This window comes from Cryptomeria japonica, chromosome 3, assembly GCF_030272615.1.
Source record: "Cryptomeria japonica chromosome 3, Sugi_1.0, whole genome shotgun sequence".
NCBI classification, from domain to species: domain Eukaryota; kingdom Viridiplantae; phylum Streptophyta; class Pinopsida; order Cupressales; family Cupressaceae; genus Cryptomeria; species Cryptomeria japonica.
The window spans coordinates 866,874,370-866,889,078 of record NC_081407.1 but is presented as its reverse complement, the minus strand read 5'-3'; the positions used below and the strand labels follow the sequence as shown (position 1 = coordinate 866,889,078).

Sequence of the window (14,709 nt, the reverse complement as noted above, 5' to 3'; positions counted from 1 at the left end):
GAACCCACCCAACAAAGGATAAACATCTATGTGTCCAATGTTCAACCTTCATGCAAAACTTGTCTAGAATACACTACCAAGAGTCCTTGGGAGGATTACCACCAAAGAGAGGAATACCCAGATAAATCAAAGGAAGAGAGACAATATGGAATCTCAAGATATAATCAATCCTCAACTAAATAGTTCCAAGTGTTTTGAAGAAGAAGATGGAAGATTTATCCTCATTGATCAATTGTCTAGAAGCAACTAGATAGACATCCAAGACTTTATGCAGATTAATAGCTTCTCTGATCCTAACCAGTCCCATCAGGGCCATATCATCCACAAACTGCAAATGCGACTAAGGAGGTATATCATTACCCAAACTCCAACCATGAATAATACCCATCCTGACATTATGCTTAATCAATCTCCCCGTAACCTCAGCCAGAAGAAGAAATAAATACGGGGAAAGAGGATCCCCCTAACGAAGACCCCTGGATGCACCAAACAACTTAGTATGATCTCCATTAATTATCACAGAGAATGAGGTAGATGAAACACAACTCATTACCTATTGAATCCATTCCGCAGAAAAACCAAAAGCCCTAAGGATCTTGTGGAGAAAGGACCATCAGACTCTATCATAAGCCTTTGCCATGTCCAGCTTGATAAACATAGCTTTTTCTTTAGAAGCTGCCATAGAATGAATGGTCTCAGAAGTAATGACCACTCCATCCAAGATTTATCGACCCTCCACAAAACCACTCTGCTCCTCAGAATTGAGACCCCCAAGCCATTTCTTTAGCCTTTCTGCTTAGAAATAATCTTATAAATCACATTACAGAGAGATATAGGGCAAAATTGGCCTAACTAATCAACCCCTTCACACTTGGGGATGAGAGAAATGAAAGTCGCGTTCAAAGTCCAAATCATCTATTTATTCCTCTGGGACTCTTGGACCACCTCTAATAAGTGCAATTTGATAATATCCCAGAATTCTTGATAGAAATAAATTGGAAACCCATCCGGTCTAGGAGCTTTCCCCTTCTTCATATGGAAAACAATCCTCTCAAGTTCATCCAACAAAATAGGTCCCATAAGCTTCTCATTCATCTTCCTAGTAACTAGAGAAGGAATACATGCTAGAACCTGGTTTTCCTCTTTAGATTCCCCTTGAGAGTCCTCACTAAAAAGGGATTGGAGTGCAGTACTTCCTAGAAATCTCCTGCAAGGATAAACACTGCTCACCTCTGTCATTAACAAAAATAGGGATGGAATTACCATGTCTTCTTTCTTTCATTGAATTGAAGAAGAGATCGATGTTCTTATCCCTAGCTTGAAGCCAATCGATCCAAGCTCTCTATTTCCAGTAGATTTCCTCCCTAAGCTCTCGCTCCTCTAAATCCTTAGTTACCCTATTTTCCTCCCTAAGCAAGGCTTCTGACATTCCATTCTCTCTTATCCCTTTGGTAATATCATTCAACTCTAATTGAGCAGCTACCTTAGCATGAAAAACATTACCAAAGCACTGACGATTCCACCGTTTAAGCTGAAACTTGACAAATTGTAGTTGCTTGGCAAAAGTGTACATAGCAGTGCCATAGGCTGGCCTCCCTTTTTTCCACTACTACGCAACATGATCCTGCAAAGAAGAGTATCACAGAAACATAAGCTAGAATTTGAATAAAGGAGTGTGAATGACTTGAGAAGAAGAGGACACTAATTTAATGGGCCAGTGGTCCAATCCTCTCCAATCTAAAATATCAGAGAATGTGGACCACCCCCCACCAACCCAAAAACTAGACACCAAAAAGCGATCCAGCCTCTTCGTAATCCAATACTCCCCTATCCTCCTGTTGTTCCCAATAAATAAACCATTATTGGGCTTGATGTCAACAATATTCAAGGTTGATATTATAGGCAATATGGAGGAATTGATTATGTGTTGCATTGATGTTTTGTCACTAGTTGTTATGGTTGGTTAGTGGCAGACAAGTTTTGGTTACCGGTAGAAGAACTCATGTTACCGGTAAGAGTTTAAGGTTTTACTGATAGAGATTTTACTGAGAATCTTTGATAGGATGCACAAGTGGTGTTGGTGCGGCTTCTAGATGGAATTCAGGATGCAAAAGATGATCCTTATTCATGGCTTGACTAATTGGTGACATCGCTTTGGCGTGGTGGACCCAAATTAGGTCTAGTACCTATCTAGGTTATGGACCAGTATCATGTTAACGTGTTCTCTAAACATTACCGGGATGTTTTATGGATTGGTTATTGTTGTTTTGGTCTTGAGCCGACATGGCATATCATTTTAATATAGATGTATGCAATGATCTTATTGTAATATCTTTTAGGTGGCCGACCTAATTGGTTTAGGCCTTAGGGTTGTATATATTGATGTAAGATCTCATTGTAGATTGTCTGTCATGGTCATAGAATGAAATATCATATGTAAAGGAGATTTGGTCGATCATAGGTGATCAAATTAGGTTTAAGTAAGAGGTCAAAGGCCTCTAGTATTGAGCTTAACTAGAACTATTATTAGGCATGGTAGATGCTATCTCTGGCAGTTCATTCTTCTAGATTATTATCTAGGCAGTACACTCTAATGAGTAGTACGCTCTAGGTAGTGTGCCTTCCTGCATGTGCGGGCCCCTTATTGTATTACATACTTTCTGCAGAAGTATCATCTGATTGTGGGTAGGATTCCCAACATGGTTTTTCCTTTTACCAGGTTTTCAATGTACAAATCATGGTGTTATGCGGTATGGTTGCATTGTGTTAATTCTTTGTTTCATTCTTAAGTTTTATTGTTTACTGGTATCTAGTTCTATTATTACGGTATTCAATATTTATGTGCTTTGGTTAAAGGTTATAAAGTGGCTTGATTAATATAATATGTTGACAATTGATTCACCCCCCTCTCTCAGTTGTCTACCGGCTATCCTAACAATTGGTATCAAAGCTTTGGTCCTCTTTTTCACAAGCTTAGTCGCTTGAGGTAGATCCTATGGCAACTAATACTTCAAATCCACTGGCAACTATTTTCATAAGAGAAATCCCTAAGCTTGATGGAACAAATTATGGGATATGGAAAATCCAAATGGAGACTCATCTTATATGTCTTAGCAAGGATATTTGGGAGATCACTGAGAAAGGATATATACCTTATGATCTGGCATCTGGAAATCCTACTCCTAAAGACCTGGACAAGAATATTGAAAATGATTGTAAATCAACAAATCATGGGATTGATTGATAAATCATTGGAAAAGGTTATGTGGGATAAATTGCAAACTCTAAATGAAGGTGATCCTATTGTCAAAATTGCTAAACTTGATGGTTACTGGGTAAGGTATGAGAACTTGAAGATGGAAGATAATGAAAGAATTGCTACATTTATGGAAATAGTAAATGAGATTGTTATCAAAATTCAATGTTGTGGAGGATCTCTGAGTAAAGATGAAATAGTTTACAAAGTCTTGAGAGCCCTTCCACCGACTTACAAGATGAAGGCCACTACAATTAATGAATTGAGAACAATGGCAAACAGTTCAGTTAACAGAGACATTTTGATTAGGAAATTATCTTCTTTTGAGCTTGAAGAATTTGGACCCTTTGGAGCTGCAAAGTTTGAACCTTCTTTTCAAGCATCATCATCTACTGACAAAAGTGATTGGAAAACACTATATGAAAAAGAATTGGAAGATATGAGGAAAGAGGATGAAGAATCTGAGCAACTTGAAGCCTTATTTGCTAGAAGAGTACCTAAAGGACCGTTTGGAAGTAAGTATGAAGGAAAAGCACCTTTTAAATATTTTGCATGTAATAGGATTGGTCATTTTGCATCTAGATGTCCTGAAAGGATGCAAGATTTGAAGAAAGAGTTAAGAAATCATTTAAGCCTAATCATAACATATATAGATTCAAGAAAAGAAAACAATGCTACATAGCAGATGAGGAAGGAGTAAGTGATGACTCTGAGGATGAACTGATAGTAGACTCTGCTAGTGGATCCGACAATGAAAAGGAATGGGTGTTCTATGCTTTAAAAGAAGATGAACCGGAATTGGCTATCAAGAATGAAGAAAAGGCCCTAGCAACAAAAGTTGAAGACAAGGATGAATGGGTAATTGATAGTGGATGCTCACATCATATGACTGGAGATAAATAAAATTTATGTCCCTGCAAGAATACAATGGCGATCAAGTCAGATTTGGAGATGACAAAGCATGTATGATCAAAGGTAGAGGTATTATTTCTCTAGATGGCAAGCATAATATTGATAATGTCTATTATGTAGAAGGTTTAAAGCATAATATTTTAAGTGTTGGTCAATTGGTGGACAAGGGATCCCAACTTCATTTTAAAGATAGAAAATGCAAAATCATTAACAAAACTGGTTTGGAGATTGCAACTGGTACTCAGACTGGAGGCAATATATTTCACTTGAACACTAGAAATAAGACATATTTGATTGCTCATATTGATGAGAGTTGGCTATGGCATAACAAGTTGTGTCATGTTGATTTTGATTGTATTGTTAAGATCAGTTCAGCAAAGGCAGTTAGAGATATACCTAAGATTATAAAGCCTCATAATCCAGTATGTAAGGAATGTCAATTCGGAAAGAAAGTTAGAACTTCTTTTAAGAGCATACATGATAAATCTAATGATGTTCTTGATTTGATTCATACTGACTTATGTGGTCCAACAAGGACTAGAAGATTTCAAGGTGATAGATACTTCATGTTGATAATTGATGACTATTCTAGAATGATGTGGGTGAATTTTCTTAGGGAGAAGTCTGAAGCCTTTGAGAAATTCAAGATCTTTAAAGAAAAGGTGGAAACAAAAACTGGATTGAAAATCAAATGTCTGAGATCAGATCAAGGCGGTGAGTTCACTTCTCATGAATTTAACAGTTATTATGAGACAAATGGAATTAGGAGATAATTATTTGCACCTCAAACTCCTCAGTAGAATGGAGTAGTGGAAAGGAAGAATAGAACCATTTTGGATGCAGCAAGAACCATGATGATGGAAGCCAAATTGGCTCACATCTACTAGAGAGAAGAAGTGAGTACAACAGTCTACACATTCAACAAAGTTCACATCAAAGGTGAAACCGGTAAGACCCCTTATGAATTATGGTTTGGACATACACCTACTATAAAATATTTCAGATTTTTTTTAAGTAAATGTTATATCAAAAGGGATGATTCAATTGGGAAGTTTGATCCTAGATGTGATGAAGGGATATTGCTTGGATATTCAATTCAAAGCAAAGCATATAGATGTTATAACAAAAGATTGCAGAAAATTGTGGAGATCACAAATGTGAAAGTGGATGAGCAATGCAGAAATCAATCTATATCATATGACAGGGAACTGACAATGCCTCAACCGATACAAGACACTGAGACAGTTACACTAGTACAATCAGAAAATTCAGCTGTGACTGATGATCAAGATAGTGAACTTGAAGTTTAGAAGACACCAAGGTCTGTAAGGTTAAATCATTCTGAAGATTAAATCATTGGAGATAGGAACAAGGGAGTTATGACAAGAAGAAGAATGGAAAATGAAGAGGTATGTCTTATTTCTCAAATTGAATCGACATCTGTTATTGAAGCTTGTAAAGATAAACATTGGTTAAAGGCTATGGAAGATGAATTAGATCAGATAGAGAAGAATGAGACTTGGACTTTAGTTCTCTGACCTAAAAATAAGAATGTTATTGGAGCTAAATGGGTTTTTAGAAATAAATTAAATGAGGATGGTCAAGTTGTAAGAAACAAGGCTAGATTGGTTTGCAAAGGATATTCTCAAATGGAAGGAATTGATTATGGTGAGACATTTCCACCTGTAGCTAGAATTGAGGTTGTTAGACTATTTCTTGCCTATGTAGCTTACAAGAACTATAAGGTCTATCAAATGGATGTTAAATGTGCATTTTTGAATGGTGAACTTGAGGAAGAAGTATACATTGAGCAGCTTGATAGATTTTCACTGACAGATGATAAAGATATGGTTTGTAGGTTAAGGAAAGCATTATATGGATTGAAACAAGCTCCCAAAGCTTGGTTTTACTAAAGGCAGTGTTGATAGTAATTTATATTACAAGATCATTGATGATGATATTTTAATTATTGAAGTATTTGTTGATGATATCATTTTTGGAGGTGAAGATAAATTATACATGGAATTCTCTAATAATATGAATAATGAATTTGAAATGTCAATGATTGGTGAGATGAGATTTTCTTAGGTTTGCAAATTACTCAAAATGACAAAGGCATCTTTATCTGTCAAACTAAGTATCTAAGGGAATTGTTGAAGAAGTTTGGTATGGATAATTCCAAACCAGTAAGTACTCCTATGGTGACAAGTGAAAAATTATATATGAAAGATACATCTGCACTGGTAAATTCGACAAGGTATAAGTCTATGATTGGTGGCTTGTTATATCTAACTCAGACTAGACTAGATATTATGAATGTTGTAAGTATTGTTTCAAGATATCAAAGTAATCCTAAAGAAAATCATGAATGTGTAGTAAAGAGGATATTTTGGTATTTGCAAGGAATGACAGAATATGACTTATGGTATTCTAGAGATGATAACTTCACTTTATGTGCATATACAGATTCAGATTGGGCAAGAGATATTGATGATAGGAAGAGCACTTCTAGCGGAGCTTTTTTTCTTGGAAAGAAATTGGTTTCATGGATCAACAAAAAATAGTAATGCATTTCTTTATCTACTGCAGAAGTTGAATATGTTTTGCAACATCAACTAATTGCACTCAAGTCTTGTGGATGAAGCAAATGTTGAAGGATATCAAGGTAAATTGTAGTGAGCCGACAATTATCTATTGTGATAACTCTGCAACTATTGACATGTCTCAGAATCTGGTATTTCACTCTAAGACTAAACACATATTAATAAAATACAACTTTCTGAAGAACAAGGTGGAAGAAAAGGATGTCAAATTGGTTTATGTGAACACTAATGAGCAGATTGCAGATATATTCACTAAACCACTATCTAAGGAATCATTTGAATATTTGAGAGATAGGTTAGGGGTATCTACCCCTCTGGCAGAAACTTAATTGATGGAGTAGACCATCAGTCTGGTATGCATCATTAGCTTTATCCTTTTCTTCGGGTTGATGTAGTCAAATTGGTTTATGTGAACACTAATGAGCAGATTGTAGATATATTCACTAAACCACTATCTAAGGAATCATTTGAATATTTGAGAGATAGGTTAGGGGTATCTACCCCTCTGGTAGAAACTTAATTGATGGAGCAGACCATCAGTCTGGTATGCATCATTAGCTTTATCCTTTTCTCCGGGTTGATGTAGTGGTGCTACTACTCAAGGGGAGGAGTCAGCTTTGAGATTCACAAAATTTTTGATATCTATGTCATATCTTTGGTATTGATGTCAAAGGGGGAGAGTTATATGTGAAAAATAATCTTTATGGGAGAGAGATTCATATTAGTTTCAGATTGGACTGCACTCCTCAGGGGGAGTTGCTAGGATTTTTCAGTTTTTCATTGTTATATCTTCTATGAGAAATGTTTGGCACTTAGATGTTTTCTTTTTCACATCTAGTGTTGCCATCAATGCCAAAGGGGGAGATTGTTGGCAATATGGAGGAATTGATTATGTGTTGCATTGATGTTTTGTCATTGATGTCAACACTAGCTGTTATGGTTGGTTACCGATAGATAGGTTTTGGTTACCAGTAGAAGAACTAGTGTTACTGGTAAGGGTTTAAGGTTTTACCGACAGAGATTTTATTGAGAATTTTTGACAGGATGCACAAGTGGTATTGATGGGGCTTCTAGATGGAATTCGGGATGCAAAAGATTATCCTTGTTCATGGCTTGACTAATTGGTGACATCACTTTGGCATGGTGGACCTAGATTAGGTTCAGTACCTATCTAGGTTATGGACTGATATCATGTTAATGTGTTCTCTACATGTTACCGAGATTTTTTATGAATTGGTTATTATTGTTTTGGTCTTGATCCGATGTGGCATATCATTGTAATATGGATGTATGTAATGATCTTATTATAATATCTTTTAGGTGGCCGACCTAATTGGTTTAGGCCTTAGGGTTTGTATAAATTGATGTAAGATCTCATTGTAGATTGTGTGTCATGGTCGTGGAATGAAATATCATATGCGAAGGAGATTTGGTTGATCATAGGTGATCAAATTGGGTTTAAGTAAGAGGTCAAAGGCCTCCGGTATTGAGCTTAATCGGGACTGTAATCAGGCATGGTAGATGCTATCTTTGGCAGTTCATTCTTCTAGATTGTTGTCCAATTATCTTGAGGTGGTTATAACCTCTTTGTTGTCAGTGAGAATCCTTTGTAATGAGCATTACGCTCTAGGCAATGTGCCTTCCTGCATGTGTAGGCCCCTTATTGTATCACATACTTTCTACAAAAGTATCATCTGATTATGGGTAGGCTTCCCACCATGGTTTTTCCCTTTACCGAGTTTTCCATGTACGAATCATGGTGTTATGTGGTATGGTTGCATTGTGTTAATTCTTTGTTTCATTCTTAAGTTTTATTTCTTACCAGTATCTGTTTCTATTATTCCGGTATTCAATATTTATGTGCTCTGGATAAAGGTTATAAAGTGGTTTGATTAATATAATCTATTGACAACTGATTCACCCCCCCTCTCAGTTGTAAACCCATTATCCTAATAGATATACTATCCCAAAGAAGGATGGAAGAAGGCTCCAACCACATAACACCACCCTTCTTCTCACACAACTCTAAGATAGCATTGAAATCCCCCGTCATAATCCACGGATGGAAAGGAAAAAACCCACGCATAAAAGTAATATGAGACCACAATTTCTACTTACAATGAAGATCAGTGGGGGCATAGATATTAGTAAGCAAGATATATTCCCCACTCTCAAGACTAGAAGCAATCCTAGATAAAGATGATCTAGAAGAAACCCACCATATAGGATGAATCCTCAAGGGGTTCCAAAGGCAAGCCACACCTCCAGAGGAGCCATAAGCCCTAATACACTGACATTCACCTCTCCCCCACAACTTTGGAACTAAACCAAACATAATTTCCACAAATAATTTAGTTTCTTGCAAGAAAATGGCATCAAGTGAATGATTCCTTATCAATTCCTGAACAACTTTTTGTCTAGGGCCACTATTCAAGCCCCTAACATTCCATGATAGCACAATCATTTCAGGGGATTAGAAAAATGAGAATCTAGAGTCTTTATTGACCCTGACTCAACCAAATTCTCCCCCATCAATTTAATCTTATCTAAGTCCTTCTTTCTGCCAGCCTTTGATATCTTCTTTGTTTTTCCTTTTTTAATGTCCTTCTGAAGAAGACACAGATATGAGGAAACCTTACTACTTTTAACCCTAGTAGAGTCCAATTTTTTTGCTATAGGAGAAACATCCCTAACATCCATCTTCACTTCAACACTAAAGATGGGTCCCTCCTGAGCCACTACTTATCGATCCATATCCATTTGTTGACTCCCAACCTCCTACTTAGCCTAGGTAGTATCCATGTTCACACTATCAGGTACCAACCCCACTACACTTTGATCCAAAAGAAGCATCCCTAGATTCACCTCCTGCTAGCTAAGATCATCCAAGGCTTCAAATTTGTTAAAGGTATCCTCCTCCTATCTCTCTTGCAAAGTCCTCTTTTGACCTCGGTTCCTATTCCTTGTCTTAACTGGTACAAAACTATCAGCACCCACAGCCTCACAAGACATGGAATATTTTCCTTTATCAACCCCATCAAGGTTATGGTAGGGTTGTTGAGGCTAACACTTAGCCGGTTTAGACCTAGGGAACTTGCGTTGCAAATGACCATACTCATGACATAGATGGAAGAAAAAGGGAAAAGTCTCATAATCAAATTGTTGGACCCAAGAATAAGATCCCACACACATATCTATAGCATCTGGCAAAGGCTTACTAAGATCAATTTCAACACAAATACAAGCAAAATTCATTGCCTTTCTCCCCAAGGTTTGCATTGAAGATCCAACAGGATTCCTAAGCAATGAAGATAGCATTCACAACACATCTTCCCAACAACATTCCAACATAAATCGAGGTAATTGAACCCACAACGGGACCCAATTCGAGAGCTCCTCTGAAGGGTTAAATCTTGCATGCCAAGGTTTGATGAACAACCCCACCTAGTTATAAAAATATGGGCCTCCCTAAAAAACTCTATTGCGATCATCCATGCAATTAAAAGTAACCTGTTAAGGCTCAAATTTGCACCCTACTAAACTACAAGTTTAGTAATTTGGCCTAACATGGGATTCACTTCTGCATGTGGGCAATGCGCAACTTGAAATGAAACCTCCGGTTCCTAGGCCGGTTCCTATTGGATAAATCGCCTATTTGCTCTTCTAACAACTGAAAACTTGGTAGGAAAAGGGAAGAGAAAAGGAAAAAATAAAAATAAACTAAGTAACTAGGTGATTCACCAAACTTTGAGGGAAACTAAAATGATAATGACAGGTCTCTAATTGCAAAAAATTTCTATTTTAGTGGGTAACACTTCTGTTCTATATAGGCCTGCATAAATGTTTCACAGAAAGGTCCTAGACTGAGCAATCAAGGAAAATATATATTCACATAAAAGCTCCATGTTCTTGTGGACACAAACTGCAACCTGCAAACAAAATACACTTCTGCAACTAGGCTCTTGATGAGACAAAATAACAAGGAATAATACAATTCACTAGTTACCTCTATCAATCATGCTATGAACACAAAGATATAGAAAGAAAAGAAGGCTTGAAAAAGAAACTTAAAAAAAACCTTGCTCCAAAAGATGCTGTCATCATATATTCAGTCTCCAAGATTGAGTTACAGAAAGTATACAAGAAAATATGCTAAGGACAAAATGTTGTCACAAGAGCCTTCTCTGCATCATCAGAACTTTTTTAAATGAAGTGTCTTCAGGCACTAAGTACAAAAAACCCCAACTGATTTGGGTCGGATGCAAGAAAAATGCCTCAAAAAGAGGAGTCTAGAAGACACCAAAGAGGGCTATAAACCTGGAAAAGTCTTCCTTAATAAATAATCAACCTAAAAGAGCACTAGAAATAGCCTTAAAACACTTAACCCAGTAATAAAAGCTCCCCAAAATGGTGGAAAAGTCCAACTTCGACCCTTTACCTAAAATTGCTCCAACCTCCCTAGATTTGCTCCATTTGGTTTCAAACAACCTCATGTTCCTATAAAGACGCTCTTGTCTCCAAAAATATCTCAACTCCTTTTGAATGCTTCCCAAGTGGTTATGAGTGATCCTATATGCTCTCCTTATGTCTCCAAACTGAAAAGACTTCTTCTTCAAAACTAAGTCAAAAGACTTAGTCTCCTTCTTGCATATGAGTATACCTTTTACATTTCGAATAATAATATTTAATTACAATTTATAATTGCATTGTAATTAAATATCTTTTACAAATAAATACCAGCTTTTGAAATAAGAATGAAAACAAAAATATAATAAAAATAAAACATATTTGATATTTTTTTAAAACAAACATCTATTTATCAAATATGTTTGATTTCTATTATATTAAAACATTTATTTAAGCCCAGCGGACTTGAGGAAGAATTATAAAATATGACAAAGGGTTTTATAACCCTAAAAGCATCTCACTCCCATCGCATTTTCCTCATTTTGCAAAATGAAAACAACTTCGAAGGTTCTCGAGGGTTTGGTGCCACCATGGACGAAGGGTACTGGGCTTCCTGAGTCTTCACCTCTGAATGCAAATCTTTTCCTCTACAGGTATGCTCGCACCACATTTACCAGGAAACTTATTGTGTTCGTTTTTTACATCCTGCACGCACATACATTTTGCATATATTTTTACCAGAAAATTAACATGCTGTGTCTGGTTTTTACATTTTGCTGTTTTTGTACACCCTGAACCGTTGCACTTCTATTGTCCATACATCTCCTTACGAAGTATACTCCTATACCCCACTCAGGCCGTAAGGTGTCATTGGGTGATTTATTATCTGCAAATTCTACTCCAATGATAAGTCCTGTGTCAGCTACATGAACAGCCTCCAAAATGAAAAGAATATGTATGTTCTCATGGTTTGTAAGGAGCAAACATAACAACTGAGTTGTGTTCCCCGAAACCAAATGAATTTGAAACAGCAACGTTTACTTCATGCTGCTTCTTTGCATTAGCTACAGTATCAAATTCAACCCCCTCTTCATTGCATGTTCCAAACTCTCCAGCAGATTGCAACATATATGCTTCCCGCTCGCATAGCTTCATCAGGTTTCAATTTAGCCAACTTCCAAGCACTAATCCTAACAGGGTGCTTCTGTGTCCTGTTTATGGCCCGATTTACAACGGCCACATCATCAGGATCAACAGTTGATGGCTCTTGGCCAGGGCCCAAGTGTGGAATAATTTCATCCTGATCAACAAAAATTTTGGGTGGTGTACACCATGCACCTTTATAATGTAGACCATGAGAACTTGCCCCACTTAAGCCAGTTGCAGTTGAGCTGGTCGGAGATGAAGGTATACTCTGTGGTTCACCTTTTGCAGAAATAGCTGTTCGCTCTTTTTGTGACCTCATTGCCACAACATATTCATACGTTGTGATGCCCTTTCTAATCAATATAATGTGAAAAAAAAAGAAAAGCTTCCCAAATGGTATTGAAGCAACCAATGCCACTTTTGTACATAATATCACAATAGTAGCATATGGAGCCAATGAAAATACATCGCCAAGTTTTCTATTATGTAATTCTCGGTGTCTCTTTTATCAATAAAGCAGCGCACCAAAACAACAATACCTATTCCCCATTCAAACACAAGCCATGTGAGGCTGGTTGCCATAAGTGAGACGAATGTTACATAATTCTTCTTTCCAACACAGTTATTCAACCACCAACAATGGTGATCAAAACCATCCACGCATTTGTCACAACTTCTACAGTGTTTACTAAACTTGCGCACCTCTGCATTGCACAATGTACAAAACAAAGCATCCTCTTCTATCACATGCTGCTATTGAACACCTTCATTCGAATAACTATTTCCATGGGAATTCATCTGTCTGTCTGGAATAGCCCCTTTTGTATTTAGCTTGAAAATATTGCTTGCTGAAACCACAGTCACTGAAAGAATCCCACCGACAACCCTTTTCTTCAAGTTTACAGCTGGTAAAGAAAGGCATCTGCGTCGTGGTTCAACCATTGTCCTCGTCAAGGTCTTAATGAAAAATTTTCCCAGCCAGGGTGAAACACCAGGTAGCTCTGTTACAGGGATTGTCTGACTTCCTGTAATTGACCAGTATGTTCGTTGAAGATCTAGGATTGGAGGGGCTAATCCTAATGAGAACTCCTGTAGTTCAATACTTTGAATAGGTCTTGGCTTCCGTTCTTTTAGCTTTTTTAGCATAATTTTCACAAATCTGTCTGAAAGCTTAGGCCCGATAAAGTTGGGCCAAACAGCCATTAAAAGCTTGTTAAACCACTCACATAGCTCTAAAGGAGTAGTTGGCAAGGTATTGAATATATGACACTTCCACTTGTTGTTCAACTGTTCTACAAGTATTTGACGCTAGTACCTTCCATATGATGAAATATCCACACTCTTTCCTTGAGAGAATTGTACTTTTTGATGAGATTGTGTTTTATCCTTGTTAAATTTCCGACTTTGGCACATGCTGGGATTGATCTTATGTAGAAATGAAGTTCGAGCACGGGCTCGTGACACTCATTTCATTACCAGTTGATTCTATTGCATTGAATTCACTGTTTGAACATGCATTTAAAACTCAAATTCTTTGTTTCTTTACCAACTTGTTGCATTAAATTGTTCAACTTCATGATGTAGTATTGACTTTTTTTAAAAAATACTGTAAGGTTTCACATTGAAATAATATGTCCCTTAAAATAGTTTATGCATTAACATTTTCTTTTATGCATATCATGGATAGTAAAGTAAAAGGTTTCATATTTAAAACAAACATGTCCCTTTAATACTTTAGTTGGTTTCTTCATCATTCTACTTGATATTCTGAAATTAGTTACTCTAAAGGGTATGTCGGGCTCATACCCGAAGGGAGCCTCGGTCAGGGGCACATGCCAATTAGAGTAACTAATTATCTGCACATGAAACAAACACATTAGCATAAACATTTTCTTTTTCCTGAAGCAGTGATTTATCTTTATCTTTCCCGCCCTTTCAAAACAGAAATATGATAGGCTATAATAAATGATATGTTGTAGGATAATCTTTCATTGCTTAGATCGGTTGGATCTAACACCTCTTCTTTTTTGTGCAGGAAAGTAGGAGTTTTTCAAAGTCTGAAGATCGAAAAAAACACATTCATAAGGGCAACGGGGCAGCCAATAACCAGTCAAAGCAACCCAAGGCAATGACTGGTTATCCTCACACTCATTATTTAATTCTATCCTTTTTTTTGTTTTGGATATGTAGGAAAGATAGAAATGCTAAGCTCACGGCTTGTGTGAGGTTTTAAGAAACTTAGTGTATATAAATATGCTTCAGATGCATGAACTCAATTTGTAATCTATCATTGTTCAATACAAATGAAAAATACGCCCTTTCTTCTTTTTAAACACTGCAATGTACCTTTTGTAAATGCAATCATTTGATAAATATGCATCCTTT

The 14,709-nt window shown here is 36.8% G+C and overlaps 1 pseudogene; it reads right to left on the bottom strand.

Moving 5' to 3' along the window:
- Positions 1-1,479: 1,479 nt before the first annotated feature.
- Positions 1,480-13,527, bottom strand: LOC131045064 (probable protein S-acyltransferase 19; annotated as a pseudogene).
- Positions 13,528-14,709: the final 1,182 nt, after the last annotated feature.